The sequence below is a fragment of the Papio anubis genome, chromosome 11 (genome assembly GCF_008728515.1).
Source record: "Papio anubis isolate 15944 chromosome 11, Panubis1.0, whole genome shotgun sequence".
Lineage (NCBI taxonomy): Eukaryota > Metazoa > Chordata > Mammalia > Primates > Cercopithecidae > Papio > Papio anubis.
In genome coordinates, this window is record NC_044986.1 from 75758426 (window position 1) to 75775230 (window position 16805).

A 16805-nucleotide genomic window follows, 5' to 3' on the forward strand; every position below is an offset into this window, starting at 1 on the left:
CCTCCTGCTGTGAGAGGTTTGCCACCGTGAGCGAGGGCTTACCCTGTCATCCATTTAGCCAGAGAGCCCCAGCGAGGCCGGGATTTGCAGGCCCAATGGTCAGGGCTAGGGGCAATGCCTCAGAGTCAGGGCCTAGTGTGAGGCTTACAAGGGGCAAGAGGGTGAGGAAGGAAAGTGGACTCAGGAAACCAGGGGCTGCCCTTTCCCTCATCAGCCTCCTCTGCCAAGGCTCAGCAGAGTGTCCAGCCGACTCACCGTCTGGGAGGCCGCTGACCACAGCATGGCATTACCTAGGGCCAGGGTCTACGGACTCTGAAGGCCTCAGAGGTCAGGGAGAGCTTCCTGGAGGAGGTGAGTTGCCAGCTGAGCCCCAAAGAATGACCAGACTATGAGCCAAACTGAAAGCATTCCACGCAAAGGGAACAGCTGGGCCAAGACCCTGCAGCAGCCACACTGGGGCAGATAATGGGGGCTTTGTGGAGGCTGGGACTGCACAGCAGCCAAAGAAATGAGGCTGGAGATACCCCCGGAGGGTTGGAGACGGCAGAAGGAGGAAGGTTATATTTTGCTTCTAACTTGCTAAATGCCTCTGAGTAGGTCACTGCCCCACTTTTGTGCCTCAGTTTCCCTTGCATCTCCTCTGAGCTTCAGGCACCTGGGGAGCCACAGCAGGGAAGTGCCTCAGTGGAAGAATCCGCTTCTGGAGGCTGTGAACTGGTGCGGGGGATCTGAGCTGAGGGAAGTATGGGTTTCCCCAGCACCTTGGGGGACAGCTGGCCCAGAAGGCTGCTGCTGGACCCAAGGCTTCTGCCCGGTGGAGGAGAGCTGACCTAAGATTTCTGGGGTTTGCCAGGCTGGACCAGCCTGGGAGGATGAGGGATTAGGTCCCTAGGGCAGCCCCCACTATGTACTAAGGATCTGGGTCCCAAGATAAAATGAAAGATGTGCCTCCCCTCTCTTTCTGTGACCAACTCCCTCCTTCCTCCTTCTGCCTTTTCCCTCCTGCTGGGGACAGGGAGGGGACAGTATTCCTTCCCAAGGCTGTAGCCGGCTGATACCCTGATGCAGAGGAAATGCCATGCCAGTGCCAGGCCTGCTGCCGGCACTCTGGGTGCCTGGGTCCCTCTCCAGGTGTGGCCCCTCCCCGTAGCCTTGGGCTCGGCCCGGTCTGTGTTTGCAGAGCCTCCACTGACCTGCAGCGGCCTCTCTCTCATGCCTCTCCTATTAGCAGAGCGCCAGCCATGGGCTTCTTGGATTCCAGGTTTCTGGGATTGCGCAAATCCCCCCAGCAGTTTGTACAGCGGCCAGCTCAGGCCCAGTCAGCTCGGACGGCCCAGGTTCCTGCTCGGGAAGTCCATTCTTTTCTGGAATAATAAAGCAGCCGCCCCACAGCAGGGGGTGGCAAGCTTCTCTTATCCTCACAACCCCTGACTCATGTCACCCTCATAACATCAAGTGGGCGGAGCGGGGCGGTGGCGTTTTCCAGAGAGGGAACTAGAGTCAGAAAAGAGAAGGCATGAGACTTGACCAGGGTCACACGGCCCAGCCAGGACTCCAGTCAGGCCCCTGGTCCGGCTTTTTGGACTGAGCCAGTGTTTCCTGTTCAGGGCCATGAGGCAGGTGAGTTGGGAGCAGGCCCTTGGCAGGAGCTGCTGGGGGCCAGCAGGAGAGGCCACCAGTCTCTGTCTTCCCTCTTTGGCTCCAGCTGCTTTAATTGGCCGTGGCTGCCAGTGGCGCTGACATTTACCTGGTGGGAAGGAGGGCCTCCTCCCTCTTGAATTGAGATGCTAAAAATAACTGGGCCCAGCTACCCAGGGCCCCTGCTCAGCCAGCGCCTGCCTGCACCCTCAGCGACCTTTTTTCTGGGTGCTGGAAGCTAATTGCTTTGCAAGCATGCAGTTCCTTGTGCTGAGAACTTCCTAGGGACTGGGGCAGGAGGCATTGCATGCTCAGCTTCCAAGTCTGAAGAGGGATCCCTGCAAGACCTCCCTCCCCTCCAGGTAGCAGGGTGATGGGCTCCTGCCTCAGGTCTCCCTCCCCCTTTTCTCCCTGGGTGCAGTACCTGTCCAGGTTGACTACTCCACCCCCGGGTGCTTGGGTGCCTTCTTTGAGCTGCCAGAGTTTCCCCTGGGCTCTAAGAGAGGGGCCTCTGCCCCTCCTTGGAGTTTTCTAATACTCATCTCTTCCTGCACCATACCATAGCACATTTCCAAGCCTCTCTCTTCTCATCTTGGAAATGGGCATGAATCTGACCTAAACATACCTGATCAAGAGCAGAGTCCCTGGGGCCAGGAGGAGGCGTGTGCACATCGTGAGGCGTTCCTTTCTCTTGCTGTGTAAATAGACCCTGGAACCCAGATAAATTAGATTGATTGGACCAGAAGGGGAAGGTCTTGAAGACCCAGGCTGAGGATTAGGGACTCAGTCTCCCTGAAAACAGGGGATGCTTGCCCATCCCCAGGGCACCTCCAGAGTGGCCTGCATGTTTGTTCATTTCTTGCCCTGGGTCAGTGTGACCAGAACCATTTTGACATTGGCCTACATTACCCGGGCTTTGGGGTCATTCTAGTGGAAAAAGAAGTGGTTTTCAGGGCTCTGTGCTTGGCAGGTGTGAGAGCCTGGGCATGCTTAACCCGTCCACAGCTGAATTTCCTCGTCTGAAAATGGGGATGATAATACTTCCTTCCCCGTTAAGTATTGTAAGGATTAGATTAGCAATATATGCACGGTACTTAGAAAGTCTGGTGCAGGGCAAGCACTTGGTATGTGTTAGCTGGTACTCATAGTAGTAAGAATAGTCTAGCAGTTGGGAGTAGTAACAGCGGCCACCTGCCGTTTGTTTAATGATTTTTATCAGATGCTGTGCCGGATGCTAAGCACTTTACATACATTATTTAATGTCACTCTCCCCCACCTCCCAGCAACCATATAGAAGGTACTGTTATAAGCTCTACGTTCCAGATGAGGAAACTGAGACGCAGAGAGTGGTTGAACTGAAAACCAGAGTTCAGCATCACCCCACTAGGGTGGCCATCCAGATTGCCTGGGACCGTCCTGGTTCTAGCATGGAAAGTTCCATGTCCCAGAAACCTGTCACTTGTGGGCAAACCAGGATGGTTGACCACCCAAGGCCTGCGTCCACTGGCCCCACTCCAAAGCCCACAGGATCCTCTCCTTGGCTCAGAGGCTTGCTGGTGCAGTTGCTTGGCCCCTTTCCACAACTCATAGACCCCTCCCCCAGCCAGATTGTGCCTGCCCATCCCCCAAGGCCTGGCTCCAGTCTCCTCTCCGGCTTCCTCTCTTCCCTCCCCTCTGCCAGCAGGAGGGGCATGACTCATGCCTGGTGGGCTCTTTGCTCAAGGTTGTGACTGCAGTTGTCTGGTGGACTCTGAGCTGCCCCTCACCAGGCTTCAGTCTCTCCATTTGCACTGAGGGCTTTGGTGGCTTTGCTCCCAGCTTTCCAGAGACGTTCAGAAAACCTCTTCCTTGAAAGAGGGAGGGCAGAGCGAGCCCCTGCCCCCAGCCCTGGCCTGGGCAGTTGGGAGGGATCGCACTGGCCCTTCCGGTGCATTGATGGAGTGCACTGCTGACAAAAGAGAAAGGTCAGCAGGCGGACAGAGCGGAGTTGGTGGTGGCCTGCTGGCCTGCAGTACCCTCCCCCAAGTCAGGGCTTCCTGGGGGAGGGGTGCAGTGCTCCCTGGACTCTGGGTCAATTCATATTGATGCAGGCAGCTGCTGGCTCAGCAAAGCTGGGCCTCCAAGCCCCCAGAGGGCTGCGGGGAGAAGTCTGGGTCATCCTTGACACCTCACTTTCCCTGACCCCCACCTCCAGCAGTCGATTAGACCCCCTTCGCCGTCTCTGGATCTGTGACCCTCTCACCATCCCAGCCCTGCTGGGGACCATCTTCCTGCTTCTGAATCCCTGAGCCCTTCCCAGCTGTCTCTGGCTTCCCGCATCACCATGCATAAAGTCAGAATTTTGAGGCTGACATTAAGGCCCTTCCTGAGCTCAGAAAGACTGCCCAGAGCTACCCAGGCCTTCTCTGATATCAGCCTGCCCTCCACCCTCCGACCCCAAGGTCATGTGAAGGGTCTGGGGACACCCTGAGTGCCAGGCCGAGCGCTGTCCAGTCAACACTCCAACGCTACCCAGTATGCAGGGCTGAGCCTGCAGCAGAGCTGCAGCCAGGTGCCAAATGGATGCAGTGCCCCCTCCGTGCCCTCTTCAGACTCCCCCTTGAGCTGCCACCATGCAGTTGCCCAGTGGATCTCATGCCCCAGCTCCCAGAGGGCAGGAGTTATCTGTCTCCCCAGCACATCGGCCAAAGTCCGGTGATGGCAGGAAAGTGTCATGGTTGGTGCATAGGCGCTGGGGTAATAATATGAGGGTCCGATTCTGGCTCCGTCACTGACTAACCGTGTGACCTTGGGCAGTCACTTAACCTCTCGGTGCTTCAGTGACATCATTTGTGAAATGTGGGTATTAATGTTCCCTCCTTCACAGGATAGTGGGATTCAATGAAGTGACACTTATAAAGTGTTCGCAGGGCCCCAGAACATTTTAAGGGTCAATAAAGTGAGCTCCCATCAGTCATCATCAGGCAGGTACAATATCTATGCAATGAGCACTGTCTTCCAAATAGGGCCCTCTTAGTTCTTTGAAGGGTCCTTGCATTTTTGCCCGGACTGTTCTCTCTTTGTCTTCCTCCTGCCCTGGCATCCCACCGTACCCCCGCCTGACATCTCCTGAGACCTCAGGAAGCCAGCCTGCCCTAGCCTCGCATTCTGGCCTAATCCACCCCATCACCATGGAATGCCTTCAGGCTATGGCCAGGAGTTCTTCCCGTGTCCCCTACAGCCCTTCACAGGTGCTTGGACCACAGTGGATGCCTAATAAGAATTTGTTGGGTTGAACTGATATTCACCAAGCAAAGTCATCTCCAAGAACAATGCAGCAATGACCAGCCAGGCCTCTGGGCCCATCCACAGCCCATTGAGGACATTTCTGAGACCAGTCCTGAGCTGCTTTGTGCAAGGGAACAGCACATGCCCACTCTGGCTTCCTCAGTGGCAGGGGCTTGGGGACAGGTGGGGGTGGCACTGGGGCTCAGCAGCCACACCGGAAGGTTTCTCAGGGAGTTCATCTCCCTGTTCTCTGAGCTGTCTTGCCTGTTTTGTTTGCCTCGGTCCCTTCCCCACCCCCACAGTTCTCTGTTAAATTGTGTTATTATATTTAAACAAATCAATTCCATTGCAGAGTTTTTCCTGTCCTAATGATGAGTTTGCAGCACAAATGCCATTGATTTCTCACAGCCCTGAAAACCAGTTGATGAATAGCACCAGGCTTGTCTTTGGAGAGGCACTTAGAGCAGCTCTGCATGGCCCCTTCTGCTTCTCCCCTGTGCTGTCCCCCTCATTCAGGACCCCACCCCCACCCCATACTCCACTGCCCCCTGAGTTGGGGCTGAAGTCGTGTGATAAAGGGAGATCTTCCGTGCCGGCCAGGGCGGGAATGTCATCGCAAGGGCCCGGCCCTATTCTGGTGGAACAATCATAGTGGAGATTTGTATTGATTTTGGCCAAAGGCAGGAGCGCAACTTACAGAGCAGAGAAGTGGTGCGGTGTGATCTTTGTCTTCCCTTACAAGTTCAGAGCGCGTTCCTGAGAGTGATGGCAGATAGCAGCTCAGACACCATTTCTAGACCTTGCTGGGGCTGCTGAAAGACCTTTGAGCACTGCTGTTTTAAAGGGAGGCTCCGGAGGTTTGAGAGCTGTCTGCGCTGGGGAGTGCAAAACTTCCCTTTGTGAAATCCTTCAGAACCTGCAGTGTTCAAAGTCACGGTTAAACCACTACCCAGGGCTTTGACTTTCAGATCACTGCCACGTGCACGGGCTTCTCTGAGCTTTCTTATGACCCCGGGGTTTGGGTGGGCAGGTAATATTGTTCCCATTTAGAGGCCGGCAGACTGAGTCAGGGTAGTCACTGGAGAGAGGGAAGGGCTGCTTGTCCACTCCAAGTCTTGAATGCAGCAGCGGCTCCCGTGTCTCCTCCCGCAAGGGTAATACATGGCAGGGAAACTACTCTCATCACCAGCCTTTTTGACCCGGCTTTCTGTGTGAGCCCAGGTCCTCGTGCAGGTGTCTCCACTCAGCTGCTGCCTGCAGCATACCACACAAGCCTGTGTGTTGGGCTGGAGTGAGGCAGGAGGGAGCAGCAAGGACTGTGGCATTCTGGAGAGTGCCTGCCCCACCTAAATTCCTAAAAGTTTGGACAACCCATGCCCGTAAAAGTATACTACATGGGATGGGACTAGGGGCCAAATCTGCTGCCTCTCCCCTATTCTAATTCAAGCCTTTGTTTTGGAGACTAGAATGTGTGGCCCAGAATTGGAAATGGCTCTTCAAGGTCACAGCACAAAGCAGTGGTGAGCTGGAGTTTGGGTCTGGAAGAAGGCGATGAGGCCCCACAGACAGTGCTCTCTCCCCTCCCTCAGGCTTGGTAAGGCAGTGGGGTGGGGGCAGGGCCAGGGACCATGTTCTAGGGAAGACAGGCCCCTCACCTCGGACACCCAGGGGTGGCTCAGCAGGCCCCACTTCCCTTTTTTCTCCCTTCCTCCTTCCCTCCCACGCAGACAGACCTCCTGTCCCTGTAATCAGGTTAGCCTCCTGCTCCGATGAGCTGGACCAGCTGCCTCTTAATGGCCTGTCGACCTGGGCCCCTCGCTGGCTCTGGGGTGGGGGAGGGGAAGCTAAGACAAGAACTGTTGGTGGAAAGAGGCTGTCCATTTCCTTGATTCAGACCTTTCCACAGCTTCTAGGATAATGTCCAAGCCCTTAGAATGGCATCCAAGACCCTGCTTGCTTCTCCAGCGCCCACCTCCGGTACACTCTTTTCCTGCAGTCACATGATGCTGTTTCCTGCCTCCCTGCCTTTTCACATGCAGGTCCTTTGGCTACTTCCCACCTTCTCAGAAAACTCCTGTGCATCCTTCAAAACCCAATTTGTGCCTCTTCCTGGGGACTGCTTCCTCTGGACTCCTGCCTGTGTACTTTCACAGCATTGGGTGCTCTGCCGGTCTGGAAATTATTCCCACTGTGTTGGCCTCCATTATTCCTGGATCTGGTTTCTCCCGAGTTCAGGGAGGAAAGGAAGAATATTCCCTTCCGTCTGCACCTCGGGTACAGCACAGAGAAGTGCTCAGTGAAAGTATAGGGCCAGCAAAGAAGAGAGAAGTAGGGACCAGGGAAGAGAAAGAGACAAGAGTATAAAAACAGCTGCTTCCAGCCCCTCACACCGCCCTAGCCTGCTTCCTGCCAGGGAGGCCATTCCCAGCAACGCATGCCTGGCCTGAAATAGACACATGGGGGCCTTGGTAGTGCATTTTCATAGCTCAACACTAAGCAACCTCCTCCCCATATTCCTTGGGCACTGAAGCTCCCTCTCTTCCCAGGGCCTTGCCTCTGCAGCCAAGACCCCTCCTCCAGCAGTGCCCAGACCTCACCCCTCTGTTCCTGTTAACTTTGTTTTATAAATAAATCATATAAATAGGCTCCTCTGATTCCTCGGAGCATGCAGTGTTTAAGGACTGGGGCACTGCCGCAGGCATAATTGTACTACCGAATCCATCAGCTGCCTAATTACCATTCATTTTGCATTTATTTCTGCTAATTAAAAAGAGAGAAACTCCTAACAACTTTTACGTAAATACTATATTTGTTCTATGTAAAGATGGGATGCTAATTTGCTGGTGATTAGCTGATTATCGGATTTTATAGCTGTCACACAGGATGGCCCTGTCTCCCATTTGCACCCCAGACACCACTTGAGGCCCCTGATCAGATATGGGAGGAAGGAGTCAAGGGAGACTCACCTGGGGGGTTCAAGGGCCTATATGAAGCCCAGGGTCACCAGGAGCACCATACGCCACTGGGGCTTGGGGCAGGGTAGCTGGAAGGTGCTGCAGTCTGATTGGTGAAGCTGGGAGGAACCTCTGGCTCACTCACTGCTTCCGTATAGATGGAGAAACTGAGACCAAGAGAGGCCTAGCACCTCCCAGCAAAACAGTGACCAGGGACAGAGTCAGACTGCTATTCTAGACTGGACTCGATTGTCCATCCCACTGTAGTATACTATTGTCAGGAGGAATTTGCAGGGAGGTGGCTGCATCTGCTGCTGAAGAACCATGAGGACCAAACTCCAACCCATGCGGAGGAAACGGGCACTTAGCCCATGGCCCAAACTGAACCCTCTGTGTACCCTTCTGAAAACCTCCACCTCCTTCTACTTCCCTGGGAAGCCCTGGGCAGCCCTGGGCTCTGCTCCACGGCACCCTGACCACACTTAGCAAGGCTTTCTCCCAGCCTGGATCGAGACTTCCCGGGGACTGGCCTTGTGGGCTATCCAGACACATGTGAATTTCAAATTTTAACATTATATGTGTATCTTCACATAACTAAGGAAAAAAATATAATTAGTACATCAAACCCATGATTTCACAGATCATAGTGCTTTTGATGAGGCTAAGTAAAAAAAAAAGTAATTGGTTTAAAGTTATTTAAATAGTTAAATACTGTTTTGTTTGTTTGTTTGTTTTTGTTTTTGAGATGGAGTTTCGCTCTTGTTGCCCAGGCTGGTGCTATCTTGGCTCACTGCAACCTCCACCTCCCAGGTTCAAGTGATTTTCCTGTCTCAGCCTCCTGAATAGGTGGTGTGACAGGCATGCGCCACCACAGCCAGCTAATTTTGTATTTTTAATAGAGAAGTGGTTTCACCATGTTAGTCAGGCTGGTCTCGAACTCCTGACCTCAGGTGATCTGCCCGCCTTGGCCTCCCAAAGTGCTAGGATTACAGGCATGAGCCACTGCACCTGGTCAATACATTTTTAAGTACATAAAGAATTAAGATGGAACATGGACACGGCTTACAGTACCTAATAACTGAGGGTGGGTTATTTGATAACTTGAGGAGGGTCTGAGAAGACCAGGTCAGAAGGCCAGGCAGTTGAGGTCAGGGTCAGCAGTGACTTGGGACGGGGTGGGCCAGGTCTGCAGCCACCACTGCCCCATCCCATGACTGGGCAGAAGGTGCCCTAATATTGTGCCCTTCTCTTCCCAGCCCTGCAGTTGGTCAGAAGTAGCCCACAAGAGAGCAGTCATTTGTCTCCCCAGAGGTAGTTTCACTGGGACTCTGTTGGGGGAGGCCAGGAGGTTGGACGCTACCCCATTTCCCACCAAGCCACCAGTTGCGAGTGTGTCATTCCACGTGGGCGTGCGGTGCACCTGTTTTCCCTGACATTGCAAGGTGAGACACTCACTGGCCCCTGCTCTCTTTCTTCCTGGCCAATCTGAAAATGCCCAGTTCCCAAGTTAAAGGCTTTGACAAGACCAGGTGTTGTCTGGGTGGCCAGAGAGCTAAGGGTCAGGGTCAGTGTGGCCCATTGGAGATCCCCAAGGCTTTGGGGTCCAAGGACCAGGGTTCCAGGCCTGGCTGCTGCCTCCCGGAGCTTCAGTCTCCTCCTCTGTAAGATGGAGACAGTTGTGCTGAAAGCGTTCTGAGAGTCATGTGCAAAGTGGCCCTCAGAGGAAGACTCAGTACAGCCGGCAGTGAGCCCAGTTCCAGGGGCCCCCTCGGCCGCCGCTGTGTCTGTGCCGCCAGAGATCTCTCGCTCATCAGCCCCTTTATCACCCTGTACACAATCAGGGGAAGCCTGGAAGGCCACCGGGGCTGAGGGCAGATGGAAAACAAAGAGAGAAGACAAAGGCACTGCTCTTAGGGGCCAAAAGGCACCTGCCTCCTCCCCCAGGCCTGGCCTTGGCCACCCCAGCCCTCCAGGACCTGCCCCGCCCCTCCAGAAGGATAGTCTCAGAACTCATATAAGGTCACCACTCTCAGGGGACCCTCAGGAAGTCACTCCTCTCCAGGCCACCTTTTCTTATCCGTAAAATGAGAGAACTGGACAACAGGCCATGTGACCCTTGGCAAACCTTCCCCCTCTCCCCACCCTCCAGGGTCTCCTTGGGGCAAGCCCAGCCCTTCTCTAGGCTTCCCCAGCCTGTCCCAGGAAGTCAAGAGGGTGCCCACTTCTGCCCGTGGGCAGGATCCCAGCCCTGCCTTGAGCAGAGTGAGGTAAGCAGGAGGCTTCTGTTTCCTGCCGAGATGTTGGGACGTGCTGAGTGCTCAGTGCGTCTGTGTAGAATGAATGCATGATTTCATCAGAAGGGGGCCTACTCAGTGTCAGCGCTAGGTTGCTGCTGCTGTTGAAGCCTCTCGGGGAAGGAGACCCTTCTGGCCTCTTGAGGGAGGTGGAGAGAAGTGGTGAAGGGCTGGCAACGGCATCCGTGCCAGGCTGTCTGGCTTCACATCTTGGTTGTGTGACCTTGGACTGGTTTCTTAACCTCTCTGTTTCCTCATCTGTTAAAAATGGGTACAATACCTACCTCATAGGTTGTGGTAAGATTAAATGGATTAATTTACATACAGTGCTTAGAACAGTACAGCTAAAGGTTAAATATCACTATCCATTTCATCACTCTTATTATGGTTAGAGGGAGCTTACAGGGAAGCACATGAAGATGTGGCATCCTGGCCTCTCCTGTGCACAGCCTTGGTGAAGCCTGGGAATTGCTGGGAGCTATAGAGTGTTCTAGGTGGGAGGGGCAGCAGTTTGCAAACAGGAACATTTCTATATAAGTATTTCTGGTAAACTGTTAAAACAGGGGCCTCATGAGAAAGGGGCATGAATTCCTAAGATTCGAGAAATTTGTTGTGATTTCTTTTCTGATTCTAAATATATATTTGTAATTTGAAATCATTTTTAAAACAGGGCCTCCAAAATTGTGTAAGCCTCAGGCCCTGCAGCCTGAGCCATTCCTGATTGCTTCTGTTACTGTGATTGCATTTCTGTGGCCCAGCCCTGTGCTGCCCACCTCGGTGGCCCTCGCAGGATGGCCCAGCCTTGGGGTCCCAGGGACCTGTCTTCTCACCCTGTGGACAGCGGTGTTATGTGCAGGCTGGCCTCTGAGCTGTGGTCTACACCTCACACCCCAGATGGAGGGAGCCCTGAGGGGGCAGACAAAGGAAAATGGGTCCCTCACGGAAGGTCTCTGAAGGACTCTTCCCTGAATATGCAGGACACAGAGCCCTGTGCCCAGAGACTTGGTGACCAGCCCTGCTGCCCCCACTCACCACGGACCAGGTGTGGCAGGCCGGGCCCCTCTCCCTTCCCACTCCCCCTCGGTGTGTGCCCTGGTGGGCAGGCAGTGGCGGGTGGGGCCGTGGGAAGCAGGCTGGTGAGTTGGAACAGTCACCCCTATAGCGGTCGTTGAGTGACTGGCTGTGCGCCAAGCTTCAGGTTCCTGCCGGGTGCAGACCCAGAATGGTCCCAGCCCTCTGGGAGCTCTCCCGGTAACTGGGACCACAAGATTTGCACCTGGAAGGGCAAGGGGTGAGCAGTGGAAGGCTGTACTAGACCCATCTCTCTCCAAGAGGAGGCTGGAGAGCCCAGAGGTCATGAGGGCTGGACCCCGGGGGAGGACCTCCGAGAGGACGGGCCCTTGGCTGGGGGGGCTCCCAGCGTGGGCATTGTGGGCCCTGGCGCCTCTGCTGGCAGCAGGGCCTCTCAGCCCAGGCTCTGACAGGGACATTTATAACTCACAGCTGTGCGGTCCTGGACCCAACTGACTGTGGTAAACCGATCTGGCTTCAGGAAGTCCCGTCCCGAGGCCACTCCCCATCCCGACCCCCACACTCTCCTTCACCTCCTGACACCCACATCCTGTTCTCAGTGGGAGGGGCAGGCAGCGGGCACCAGGCCAGGGGCCCAGCCAGGGTCTCCAACCTGTGGGCAGAGTGGGAGAGGACAGAGAGCAGCAGTGAGGCCCCAGTGCTGCTGGGTGCCCACTATTGCCAGCCTCCTCTCAAAGCACACACAAGGAGGCAGAGGCCCAGAGGCAGTGCAAGGCCCCCAGGAGCCCACAGGGTCAGAGCGCCAAGAGCACAGGTTGTAGGGCTCAGGGGCATGTTCTGCGCTTCCAGATCTACCTATACCTAGAGAGGGGATTCGCCTTCTGGCCCCTGTGGCCCCACTCCAGCCAAAAGGAGCCTGATGGGAGGAGCAGAGTGAACTAGAGGCCAAAGAGAATGCTGGGAAAGACACCATTTTGGGCCCTGGGCCTTGGCCTGGTCCTCCTTTGGGACACCTCATCCCCAAGATGCCTTGTGCTCATCCACCTAGATCCTCCCAGCCTAGTTCAAGCGTGGGGCCAAAAATGGTCTCGCCCGGTGCTAGAAAGAGAGACGGTACTAAAGGCTGCAGCACACCATAGCTCTGACCCCTTACATTCCTTGGCCTGATATGCTGACCAGTTCTTGGGCTCCACCAGCCAGTCCGCCCCTCCTCCATGCCTCTCCCTCTCCTTCTGCACAACATAAGGGCTGATAGACAGTAGGGAGTTTGCCAAAGCTTGGCCCGTGTAACTCTGGTAATCTACGGCAAGATTCTAGAATGAGGTATTACCCAAAGGGACATATATTTTTGTTTTACTAATTACAATTTATTAAAGTGTATCAGAAATATATAACTAGCCTATCAAATCAATTATTTCAAGGGCATGATTGCTTTGGACAAGGCCAGATTTATTGGAGCTTAAAAAAAAGTGAGTAGAAGGTGAACATTAAATTAAGTCATCATGCAGGTAGATCTCAGCTCAGACCAAGAATCCTAAAGAGTGTGGGGGAAGAGCTGAAGTTGGGGGAGCACAATCTAAGTCCTCACCAGGGCTCTTTCCTGCTTTAAACTCTGCATCTGGGCCTCCTCTCCCAGTTATAAGCGAAACAGGCAGCCCTGGACCTCGTAGGAGGGGCAAGGGAGTGAGCCAGTTTTCCCGAGGAGGTGCGTACACACATAAAATGGCTCCAAGTGTTGGTCAGGGATCTGGTGAGCAATTCATAATGAGGAAAGAATTCAGGCAGGGGTCACAGAGTGGCTTTGGAAGTGGCTGCCGGCCGGCCGTGTGAGATAATTCCCCGAAGCCAGGCACGGCGCAGAGAGGAGGCCACGGCAAGGGCTTTGTACACCCGGCTAAAAATACCCCCAACAGCTTCTCCCTGTCACCCTGCCTGGGGGCCGCACAGGAAAGTGATGGTGTTCTGCTTTTCTTGCTAGGAAGAGAAAGACAGCACAAAGTCCCCAGTCCCGGAAGAAACAAAACTTATATTTATATATTTTTCAAAATCCCACTAGGAGGAATTGGCTTGCTGGTTGGAGTGCGGCTGGGCGGAGAAGACACAGCCAACTCTGATAAATCAGGCATCCCGGGGTGTGCTTAAGTGACCTAAGAGGCCACTGAGATTAGCTCGGCGGCAGGGACAGAGGTGGGAGGGGAGTGGACGGGCTGTCTGCACACCGGCCTGCTCTCACACACGTCCCATCTCCCCTCTGTGTACCCAGGAGGAAGAGGAGGAGGCCCATTGGTGTCGGATCAATGCTGCAAGGGGTGTGAGGAGAGGAGCTGCTGTTTTCACTGAGCTGCCATACCCCGAAAGGTAACACCAGCCCCCGATGCCCAGACCGTACCATCACCTAAGCCTGGCCAGGGGCAAGCTCTAGCAACCTGGAAGTGCTGTGGCTGGACCAGAGCTGAGGGTTTTCAGCTGCTTTCCCTGCCTTTCCTGGGCCTGGCTGCAGGGCCTCTCCCTAACTCCTTGTGTGGTGCTCATACTGCCAGAAAAGGCTTCTGGGTGTCAGTTTGTCTGTCTCCAAAATGGGGCACTGGGCTCAGGTCCTACACTTACCTCAGTTCTCAAGGAGTCTCTGAGTCAGTTATGTCTGATTTGGTTGAGCCATCTTAGCAGCCTGGCTCAGTTGGAACTCTAGGACTGTAGCCAGGGGTCCCAGCCCTTGTAGATGTGGGATTCTAAGGCCATGAGGTCCACAGTGCCATGTGGGGCTTGAGAAGAGAGGATTTTCCAGGGCAGACCTGGCTGAAGATGTGCTCCGCTGGGGATGTGGCTGTGGTCTCCTTTGTGGCAGCATTCAAAATTCCAAAGTTCTCCCTGTCAGCTCTGGGCAAGAATTATTATCTGCATTTTCAGACCACGAGAACAAAGCACAGGGAAGTTAATGGTGCCTGCCAGGGATCACACAGTGAGCTCTGGCCACGCCACAGCAACTTGGCTTCATCCTATTTGCCATTCCAGCTTCTGTGCTTTTACTTTGACCATACTGTACTCATCCTCTCAAGAGAAGTTCTGCTTTTGAGGCCAAGCAACCACTAGTCTGTATTGTGTGCCTGTGAGTCCCATCCCTCCATCCACCCATCATCCACTTACCTCTCCATCTCTCCATCCATCCCTCTTTCTTTTTGTCCATCCACACTCATCCACCCATTCATCTCTCCACCACCCATCCATCCTTCCATCCACCTACTTACCCACCCATTCCCCCCTATCCACTCAGCTGTTCATCCACCCATCTATTTACTCTTTGATTCACTCATCAAATATTCATGGACTCTCACACCAGGCCAGGCCTGCATTAGGGGTTGGGGTTTTTGTTTTTGTTTTTGTTTTTGTTTTTGTTTTTTTAGGCAGGGTCTCATTCTGTCACCCAGGTTGGGGTGCAGCGACATGAACATGATTCACTGCAGCCTTGACCTTCCAGGCTCAAGCAATTCTCCCACCTCAGCCTCCGATGTAGCTGGGACCACAGGCATGCACCTCCATACCCAGCTGATTTTTAAATTTTTGTGGAAACAGGGTCTCACTTTGTTGCCCAGGGGTGGGTTTTGAAGACGGAGCCAATCTAGCCCTGCCCTGAGAGGGTGTGGTGTGCAATGGAGTCCGACTCAGATCCCAGAGCCAGACTGAGTTCCATAAGGCAGTGCTCAAAGCCTGTGTGGTGACCATGACTGCACAGGGGAGGGGGTGGGAGGACATGGCTGATTCTGCAGGCAGACATTCGGGGAGGAGGAGGCGGCATTGCTCATGCATTCATTCCCCAGGTGTTTACCGAGAAAGTCTGTCCTAGGAACTCTGTAAGTTTCGGAGCTATAGCAGGGAATAAAGCAGACAAAACTCCCTGCCCTTGTGGCACTTGTACTCTCATGAGGAGGCATGGGCAGTAAATACCTAAAAAGTGAATGGATCAGGTGATGCTAAGTTTGAAGAAGACAGATTTAGCCAGGTAGGAGCGCAGAGTCTACAGTGTAAAGTATCCTTTCACAAGGCAAGGAAAGCTGCTTCTTTTTTTTTTTTTTTTGAGACAGGCTCTCACTCTGTCACTGTAACCTCAACCTCCCAAGCTGAAGTGATTCTCCCACCTCAGCCTCCTGAGTAGCTGGGACTACAGGCACATACCACCATGCCTGGCTAATTTGTGTACTTTTAGTAGAGATGGGGTTTCGCCATGTTGCCCAGACTGGTCTCGAACTCCTGGACTTAAGTGATCCACCTGCCTCAGCCTCCCAAAGTTCTGGGATTACAGGTGTGAGCCACTCCACCTGGCCCAAGAAAGGCTTCTGTTAAGTTGGCCATTAAACAGATACCTGAATGCAGCCAGGGAGTCTGCAGGGGTGTACCTGACCTATTCAAAGAAATACAGGTAATCCAGTGTGGCCGGGAGGATGTCAGGATAGGAGGTGAAGTCAGAGAGATCATGGAGGACCCACTTGTGTAGGCGGACAAGCGTGGAACAGAGAGATAGGTGGGAAACTGTTGCCCACATCCAGGTAGAGGTGATGGGAACGGGGACGAAGGGGTAGTGGAGGAAGAGGTGGGAAGCCATTGAAGGCTGAAGGCAGGCTCGTTAGTGGATTAGAGGTGGAGGATTTAAAAAGACGGGGACAGTCAAGGAAGGCCCTTGGGTTTGGGACAGGAGCCAGTGGTAGAAGGGAGGTGGTTATTTGCTCAGCCAGGGGCAGTGGCCGGGGAGGGCTGTGTGAAGCTGAGGAGTTCTGTTTCAGACACACTGAATTTGAGATGCCTTTGAGACGTTCAAGTGGAAAGATTGAGTGGGCAGCTGGATATATGAGTCTGAAAGGCAGAGAGAGGTCCTGGACTAGAGATATAAATTTGGGAGTTGTCGTGGATTGATGGTGTTGCAAGTCGTGAGGCAGATGAGATCACTTGAGAAGTGTGCGGCGCTTGAGAGGGTCAGGAGCCTGAGTGTGAGTCACGGGGCACCCAGCCCTTTGGGGAGTGAGGGTGGGGAAGGGGTCTGCAGAGGAGCTGGAGAAGGTGCAGCCAGGGAGGGGAACCGAAAGCAGGCTCTGAGTGGACAAGCAAGACTGCTGGGCAGTGCGCGGAAAGGACTCTGTATGCTGCAGTGGGAACAGCCTACACAAAGGCTCAGAGGCCTCAGTAAACCAGCCATATTTGGAGAGGGCTGATGGAGAGGGAAGAGAGACCACACCGCCTTACTGCCCACACTTGGCCACACGGGAGCTAGGGACTGTGGGCGAGCGCATGCCCAGGCTCTCCCTGTCACCCTGGCCGGCACTCCCTGACCCCGGCTGAGCGTCTTGCCCTGATGTCTGTCCACTTTCGCACTTTCTTCAGCTAGCACTACGGACCTCCTTCCTGCTTTCTGGGGCTCCTCCCCCTTGTCCAAAAACACAGGGCTCCAGGTGGCAGCTCACGTGCTGCCCATGGGGGAGAGGCACCGAGCAGCTCCCTATTGAGCATCGTGTGGATCTTTTATCCTAAAAGACGTGAACCTTCCCAGGCCACGAGTGTGTGTCAGAGCGCCTGCTCCGGGTTAGGGGAGAGAGCTCTCTGCCTTTGGTGGGCAATCATGTACATGCGTGTC

General features: G+C 54.3%; 1 protein-coding gene across 3 annotated transcripts in view; it reads left to right on the plus strand.

Annotated features, from left to right (window-relative positions):
* ZMIZ1 (zinc finger MIZ-type containing 1) overlaps positions 1–16805 on the plus strand; it is a 241379-nt gene that overhangs the window by 56263 nt on the left and 168311 nt on the right. For all 3 annotated transcript variants that reach the window (XM_031652325.1, XM_003903718.5, XM_009214522.4), the window contains exon 3: positions 13449–13543. The gene's annotated coding sequence lies outside the window, so the exon portion shown is untranslated. The remainder of the gene's footprint in view (positions 1–13448; positions 13544–16805) is intronic.